The following is a 7,540-nucleotide window of genomic DNA, read 5'->3' as shown; positions in this document are numbered from 1 at the left end:
GCCATCTTTTGAGAGAGAACAAAGATATGGCAAATGTAATAGGGCAAAAACACCATGGAGAGACTGTGCTGTCTCTCTATTGTTTTTTTATGTTCAGGAATGTCTATTTTCTTCTTTTCTTTATATCAACAGAATGTCTTGAATCAATATAGACTCATGCATACAGACTGCAATAGAATATTTGATATGGCTCCAAAAGCTCATGTAATATATTAATTCCAAAGACAATTACGCATTCTTATAGGCATTCAGACTGATGTAGGGAAAAAAGCTAATTACCAACATTTGGCTGGAATTAGCATAACACAAAAACGGCAAGAGGCCTCTTCTTTTCAGCTGCATTTTTTGCACAAAACTGCTCATTATTGATATATTGGCTTCAGGGAGCAGATGCACTTTATCTAAGCTTTTATGAAAATCACAGAATAATGCAGGAAAAGGATTCTGGGTTTGTTTGTTTAAGCATTAGAGGGCTATCAAGGGGAAAATGCACCACATCTGCTCCTGTGTGTGCGTTTGGAAAATCATAGCTTGAGTACACACTTTAAAGCATAATACATATAACACTTGGGGTGCAAGTGAAGTGCTTTGTCTGGCACTTGCTAACACAAAACAAAATGCAATACACTTTACAGAATAACAGAATAAAAAAAAAAAATCACAGTTGTCCTTCACATTAAGTCTGGGGTGGAATTTTGGAAACAGATAATAGTCCAAGATCTGTGTTTTCATTCAGTGATCATAATAAATGTATTTATTCATTTTTATGCCTTTTGATAAAAAGGTGACATGGACAATCAGAGAATTGTTTACTCAAGTTGTTTGAAAATAAGAGTGCTCATCAAAACCCTTTTCTCAATCACCCAGCATGGGTTTTCATCTGATTCATTATACAGATTACTGTGGATGTGCTGTCATATCTAAAATTAACATTTGTTTGTGCATTTGCATGTTTTTGCATTTGTATTACTCTCCTTTTGTCATTTGTTCCTTTGGTTGCTTACCAAACTGGATGTGTGTGGCTCAGCATGAGAGCACATACGATCCGTAAATAAAATGCACGTTTACCTTCCAGCAATCCTCTCTCTGGATTGAAAGATAGCAGTTTTTTTAAAAAAATTTGGAGTCTTAAATTCTGAGGTCATACTTGCCTCAAAATACTGCATTTCTATCCTTCCGGGCAACGGGCAACATTGTGCTGTTGTCATATTATTGTTACCCTTGTTACTGTAATTTCTGAGCTCTTTGTTGTGGTGTGCTTTGGCTTCCATGGTCCAGGCTATAGCCTCCTTGTCACTATATATGGAATCTGAGGCTTTTGTCACTGCAACAGCAGCCAATAATCCAATAGCAAAGCCTCTTTCTCCAGAGCGTATTGTGTATGTAAAAAAAAAACACACCCGCTGATGTAACTGGACTGAGCCAGCAGGAACTGAGGTTCCTGTAGTTTTTATTCTTTTTTCCAGAGCTCAAATATTAGAGCATGGCGAAGGTGATGTTTGCAGGAGATATTGACTTTGTCTGCTTTGTAGTGGAGCAAACATTTGAGTCACTTTTTTGAAGGGGCAGCCATTCAGAACCAAGGACAGCAGCCTCTAATAACCAACACATGAGCATTAGGAGAAATAGCGGACCTGGACATGGCTGGCAGCAAAACACCTCAAGATTTATATATAGTATACGAGTACCCCTATATGAAGAGAAGGTTCTCTATATGACTGACTACCTGCTGTGCCTCTGCTGTGGTTTTACATAGTCCTCGGTCGAAATGATTAAATTGTGCCGTCTCATATAGTGAGAGACCTGGGATTCGTATTAATGCCAAACTCAAGGCTAGTGATCATAGTATGATATACTACACCAGAGACCCCATCATAGTACTTCCTACAGCAACAATGTACCTTCATAACTCAAACACAGATTCTGCTGCTGTCTGGTTGGCTCATGGTGGACTGACCTATTTGTAGTATGTGTCTGCCCAAGGAACTGTATATTACTCAGCTATGCATCAGAGACAAAAATTGTCCCCAGAAATGAGCTAAATTTGACAAAATCCTGCTTAGGGGATTTCCAGGGATGTCCTTAAAGGTTAAATGATTCATAAATAAAGTATTTTTTTCTAAATGTGCTGAGTACTTCAAGTCTGTGGTATGTCCTCATTTAGATAAGTAAAAGTGTGTGTACTGTTTAAACCTACATTGTGGTCCCCACAAGAATTGTAAAATTAATAAAAAGTAAAATTAATATTGAAATATACAAAACATTTCTGCAAAGGTTAGGGGATAGAACAATATCATTATCGTAGTATTAAAACAATGGAAGTAAATAGAAAGCCCCACAAAGATATAAAAACATACCTACTTAAACATACACTATATTGTCAAAAGTTTTGGGACGCCTGCATGTACATGAAATTTAATGACATCCCATTCTTAATCCGTAGGGTTTAATATTAATATGGCTTACCATTTGCAGCTAAAACTGCTTCAACTCTTCTGGGAAGGCTTTCCACAAGGTTTAGGAGTGTGTTTATGAATTTTTGACCATTCCTCTAGAAGTGCATTTGTGAGATCAGGCACTGATGTTGGACGAGAAGGCCTGGCTCGCAGTCTCCACTCTAATTCATCCCAAAGGTGTTCTGTTGGGTTGAGGTCAGGACAGTCCAGTCCCTCCACACCAAACTCGCTCATCCATGTCTTTATGGACCTTGCTTTGTGCTCTGGTACGCAGTCATGTTGGAACAGGGAAGGGTCATCCCCAAATTTTTCCCACAAAGTTGGGAGCATGAAATTGTCCAAAATGTCTTGATATGGTGAAGCATTAAGAGTTCCTTTCACTGGAACTAAGGGGCCAAGCCCAACCCCTGAAAAACAACCCCCACACCATAATCCCCCCTCCACTAAACCTTACACTTGGCACAATGCAGTCAGGCAAGTAGCATTCTCCTGGCAACCGCCAAACCCAGACTCGTCCACCAGATTACCAGACAGAGAAGCGTGATTCGTCACTCCAGAGAACACGTCTCCACTGCTCTAGAGTCCAGTGGCGGCATGCTTTACAACACTGCATCCCACGCTTTGCATTGCACTTGACTAAGGCTTGGATGCAGCTGCTCGGCCATGGAAACCCATTCCATGAAGCTCTCTACGCACTGTTCTTGAGCTAATCTGAAGGCCACACATAGTTTGGAGCTATTGACTCAGTTGGCGACTTCTGCGCATGGTGCGCCTCAGCATGAGCTGACCCGGCTCTGTGATTTTTGTTCAATGTTTGTTTGTGAGTTGCAGTTCTTCCCAATTGCTTCCAATTTGTTGTAATACCACGAACAATTATATTTAGTAGTGAGGAAATTTCACAAATGGACTTATTGCACAGGTGGCAACATATCACGGTACCCCGCTTGAATTCACTGAGCTCCGGAGAGCGACCCATTCTTTCACAAATTTTTGTAGAAGCAGTCTGCATGCCTAGGTGCTTTACACCTTTGGCCATGGAAGTGATTGAAACACCTGAATTAGTATATTCCTGGGTCACAGGAGAATAAACAAGTTATATAAATAAAAATGTTAATTAATTTTTTTTAAACTTTTTTAAATTGTAAAAATGCAGAAAGTTTTCTGTGGGGTTAGGGTTTTGTTATTGTATTGATAACAATAGGTTAAGCTATGTAAATGTGTGTTTATGTAGGCTATATCACACCTCAGCTCCTGTATCATGCATTTAGCGTTGCTCATCATGGTGTTGAATACTATCACACAGGTTTTAGAATATGATTGTGATGGACTTGAAAAAGCAATATTGTTACATTATTGGGGAGAGCAGATGCTTTCACACCCTTCAGTCCTCTGATTTTTGAAAGTTTACAGATGGTATTCATAGGCAATTGAGTAGTTGAAATATTTGAATAATAAAACATTTCTCCACAAAATGGAGAACGGTTTGAAAAAAGAGCACTAATTTTTGCTAAGTAAGAACTGCAATTTCTTTGATAATTTCCATTTTAAACTTTTATTTGTGTTTCTGTGATATTCTCAAGGGGTGGCACATGATAAGTCAGAAATAGAGTTTAGGGATCTCTAAGGACAGCCTGTCATTTACATTAGCATTGAGGCGTTTCACTCACTCTGTCGCTCTTTCTCTTCAAACTACGTAATAAAATCCTCTCTCTTTTCTGTTTTGATCAGGCATGCAGAATCATTTCCTAAGCTTGACTGACTGGCTTGGTTTTTATCTCGCCACTGCTGTTTTTTCAAGGACATCACCTCATTTTAACTCACAGAACACGAAATGCTCAAACTTAAATTAAAACATTTAATTGGAAAATCAATTAGAAGTTTCATTCATCATCCTACACAATGTATATAATGAAAATATAAGAAGACTGGTGTCACTCCAGACATTAGCATAGATCACAGAGTGCCCACAGCCTAAGCACAGGCGCCACTGGTAACCACAAAATTCAAAAACATTACAGAAACTCTTCTAAATGTCAAACATAACTGAACATTAAACACTAACATTAAATAACATCTTTCCCTTTACAGAAAAACACATAAAAGAACACTTTAATCCCTAAATTTACTCTCCTAATGGTCCCTTGCAAAGCGAGCTGGGCACTACAGATCCACTGCCCAGTTAGTTATGTCAACAAAAAAATGTAATGTAGTTTTAACACAAATTAATTAAGTAAGCTTCAGTTTTAAATATATTAGTTTGATTGAACACAATTCAATTAAGTTGTGACAAAATTAGATATGTTTAAGTAAAGTGAACAAAATTTAAATGTGTCATATCTATAAAGGGACTGAATAATTTTTTAAGTGCGGGCATATAAAGTAAAGCTGAGGAATGTTTGTTGTTTTCCACACACACATAGAGCCGCAATGGAGGGAGAGCTTTTAAATGTCTAATGGATCTCTCAGAAGGCTTTAACAAGGATGTGTTTTACAGCTAAATCAATGCGAGCACTCTTTCTAAAAGCAGTGTGCTCATCATTGAAGTAATTTCCGAAAAATGACACGGTAAGAATATTAGCTATTGCCACACATGAAGTATAAACGGGCCCCAGGTGTGATTTTTGGATGGTTCATCTGCTGGAGCCTCTTGTGTGTTTAGTGTAAAGAGTTCACAGTCTAACACACACAAGCACAAATCAGATGCCCAAACAGATACAGATGTCATTCATTCCCCTAAATATACCACCTCTGTCTCTATTCAGGGTAGATAGGAAACGTAAAAGAGTTTATGTATACATATCTGATGATGGTCACCAACATGAGGAAGAGAGTACATGCTCGTGCAGACTCGTGTGCACATGCACTCACATGCATCGGTCAAGTCGACTGGAAGTAAAGGGAAGAGGCTATCACTCAATAATTCATTCTAGTGTGCAGAGCTTCTGTTAGATTACGCTTGTCCAAGTCACACAGCAACTTTTGTTTTACTAGCATGAAAACCTCTCATAAACCAGGTCTTTATTATCATAAGACTCTTTAATTATGGTGTTATGCTGCTTTTTACAGAGCATTTAAACAGCTGTGATGTTAGAGTTGTTACATTTATGTTTTTGTTCAAATTACAGGGGGATCTAAAGGACCACATGGGGATAATGTTGTCCTTTAGGCCCGACTTTCCAAACTGCCTCTTTGTAATTATACACTATTAAATTGTTGTGATTCATGAGGTCAAATTTGAGGTCATTTGAATAACATAACATTTTTTGACCCCACTTTATATTAGGTGGCCTTGAGTACTATGTACTTACATCAAAAAATAAGTACAATGTACTTACTGTGTTCAAATTGTATTGCAAAACACTTTTGCTGATATTGAGGTGGGATACGGGTAGGGTTAGGGACAGGTGTGGTGGTATGGGTAAGTTTAAGGGTAGGGTTAGGTGTAAGGGAAGTGTCTACTGTGTAATTACAAATGTAACTACAGAAATTAATTACAGATGTAATTACATGCCGGTATTTAAGTACAATGTAAAAACATGTACAAAATAAGTGCATTGTATCAAATTATTCATTAAAATGTTAGTACATATAGTTAAGGCCACCTAATATAAAGTGGGTCCAGGCCGGCCGCTTCACCAATATTTAATACATTTAAATAAACATGTATGTATTTTATATCATATATAAATTTGAATTCATGTTTTATTCTAGTTTATATTTGAGGCCTTTTGCTTCTGCCTTTATATTTTCATGAGTTTTTATAAAAAAAACTATTTCATCTCTTTTTTTTTTTTTTTACAAATAACTTTACCAATATTTAATATAAAAAATATGATATAATTAATGTTTTGTTATAATATATAATTTATGTTTTATTATAAAATATAGCTGCCTTCCTGTTTACATGATTTTTAGAAGAAGAAGAAGAAGAAGAAGAAGCTCAAAAATATTTGATATGAAAAGCTATTAATCAGTCAGCTCCACTTGACCTGGAAAAAAAAGAAGAAGAATAAATTCAGCTAACAACTGATTTCACAATCTCCCGTACAACTCTCCTGTGTTCCATTAGAGAGAAGGTCTGTATTTCTCTCTCTTTCAGTCTTTTAGTTTTATCCAGCCTCCCCCTGCTGATAAACCAGTGCAGCTCAGCTCTGGCAATAAGCATTGTGCTCATTTCTCTCTCACAGTCAGAGAGCTTTGATCTGGCCATCGAACACTTTGTTCATTAGCAGCACGTTAATGCTGAGTCACATGCCCCTTGCAACCCCTCTAACAGATAACAGCCTTTTAAATTCCACTTACACAGTGACCAAAGCTCAGCGGTGCGCCTTTATGATTATAGGGCTCTATACTTACTGTGTACTGTTTTGTGTCTGTCTGAATAACCTGCGGTGTGAGATAGGTCAGTCTTTTGTGTGACTATTGTGCACATGATTGGCATTTTAATAAAGCTTTCTTAGGTGTAAAGGGGCCATCGTTTTGTTCTGTTAATATTAGTCAATGCTGCAGTCACCACCAGGCACGAGGTTGAGAACTTGATAGTAATATCGTAAATACAGAGATAGGCTATAGTCTCAGCGCTGCCACAGATACAAGACAAATGTCTTTAAAAACTGACTTAGAGTAAAATATTAGCGCAGAAGAAATCAGAACACCAAAAAATAAACAAGATTTAAAGGAATAGTTTACACCCAAAAATGAAAACTCTGTCATCATTTACTCGCCCTCAAATTGTTCCAAACCTGTATGAATTTCTATGGACTATGGAAGTCAATGTGATCCATCAACTGTTTGTTTTCCGACAAACTGTGTCATGCTGTGGAATGATTGTCACTGTTTTCCAGAAGGTATAGTCTTCTCTTCATAACAGTAACGGTTTAAAAGGCCCCATAAAACTGGCCATTAAATTATATTACTGCTATTTTAAAACCCAAATTCCATAAAATTCAAAGTAATAAAAAATAACAGTCCTCAGATTACTTTCAAAAATAGTATGTACCTGTATCTCTGTTTAGGCCATGGGTATCTCGAATGTCCTAATTCTGTCTTATCAGTGCTCTAAAACAGTCAAATATGAACAAGGG

This window comes from Gobio gobio (genome assembly GCF_949357685.1).
Source record: "Gobio gobio genome assembly, chromosome: 3".
NCBI classification, from domain to species: domain Eukaryota; kingdom Metazoa; phylum Chordata; class Actinopteri; order Cypriniformes; family Gobionidae; genus Gobio; species Gobio gobio.
This window is presented reverse-complemented; position numbering follows the sequence as displayed.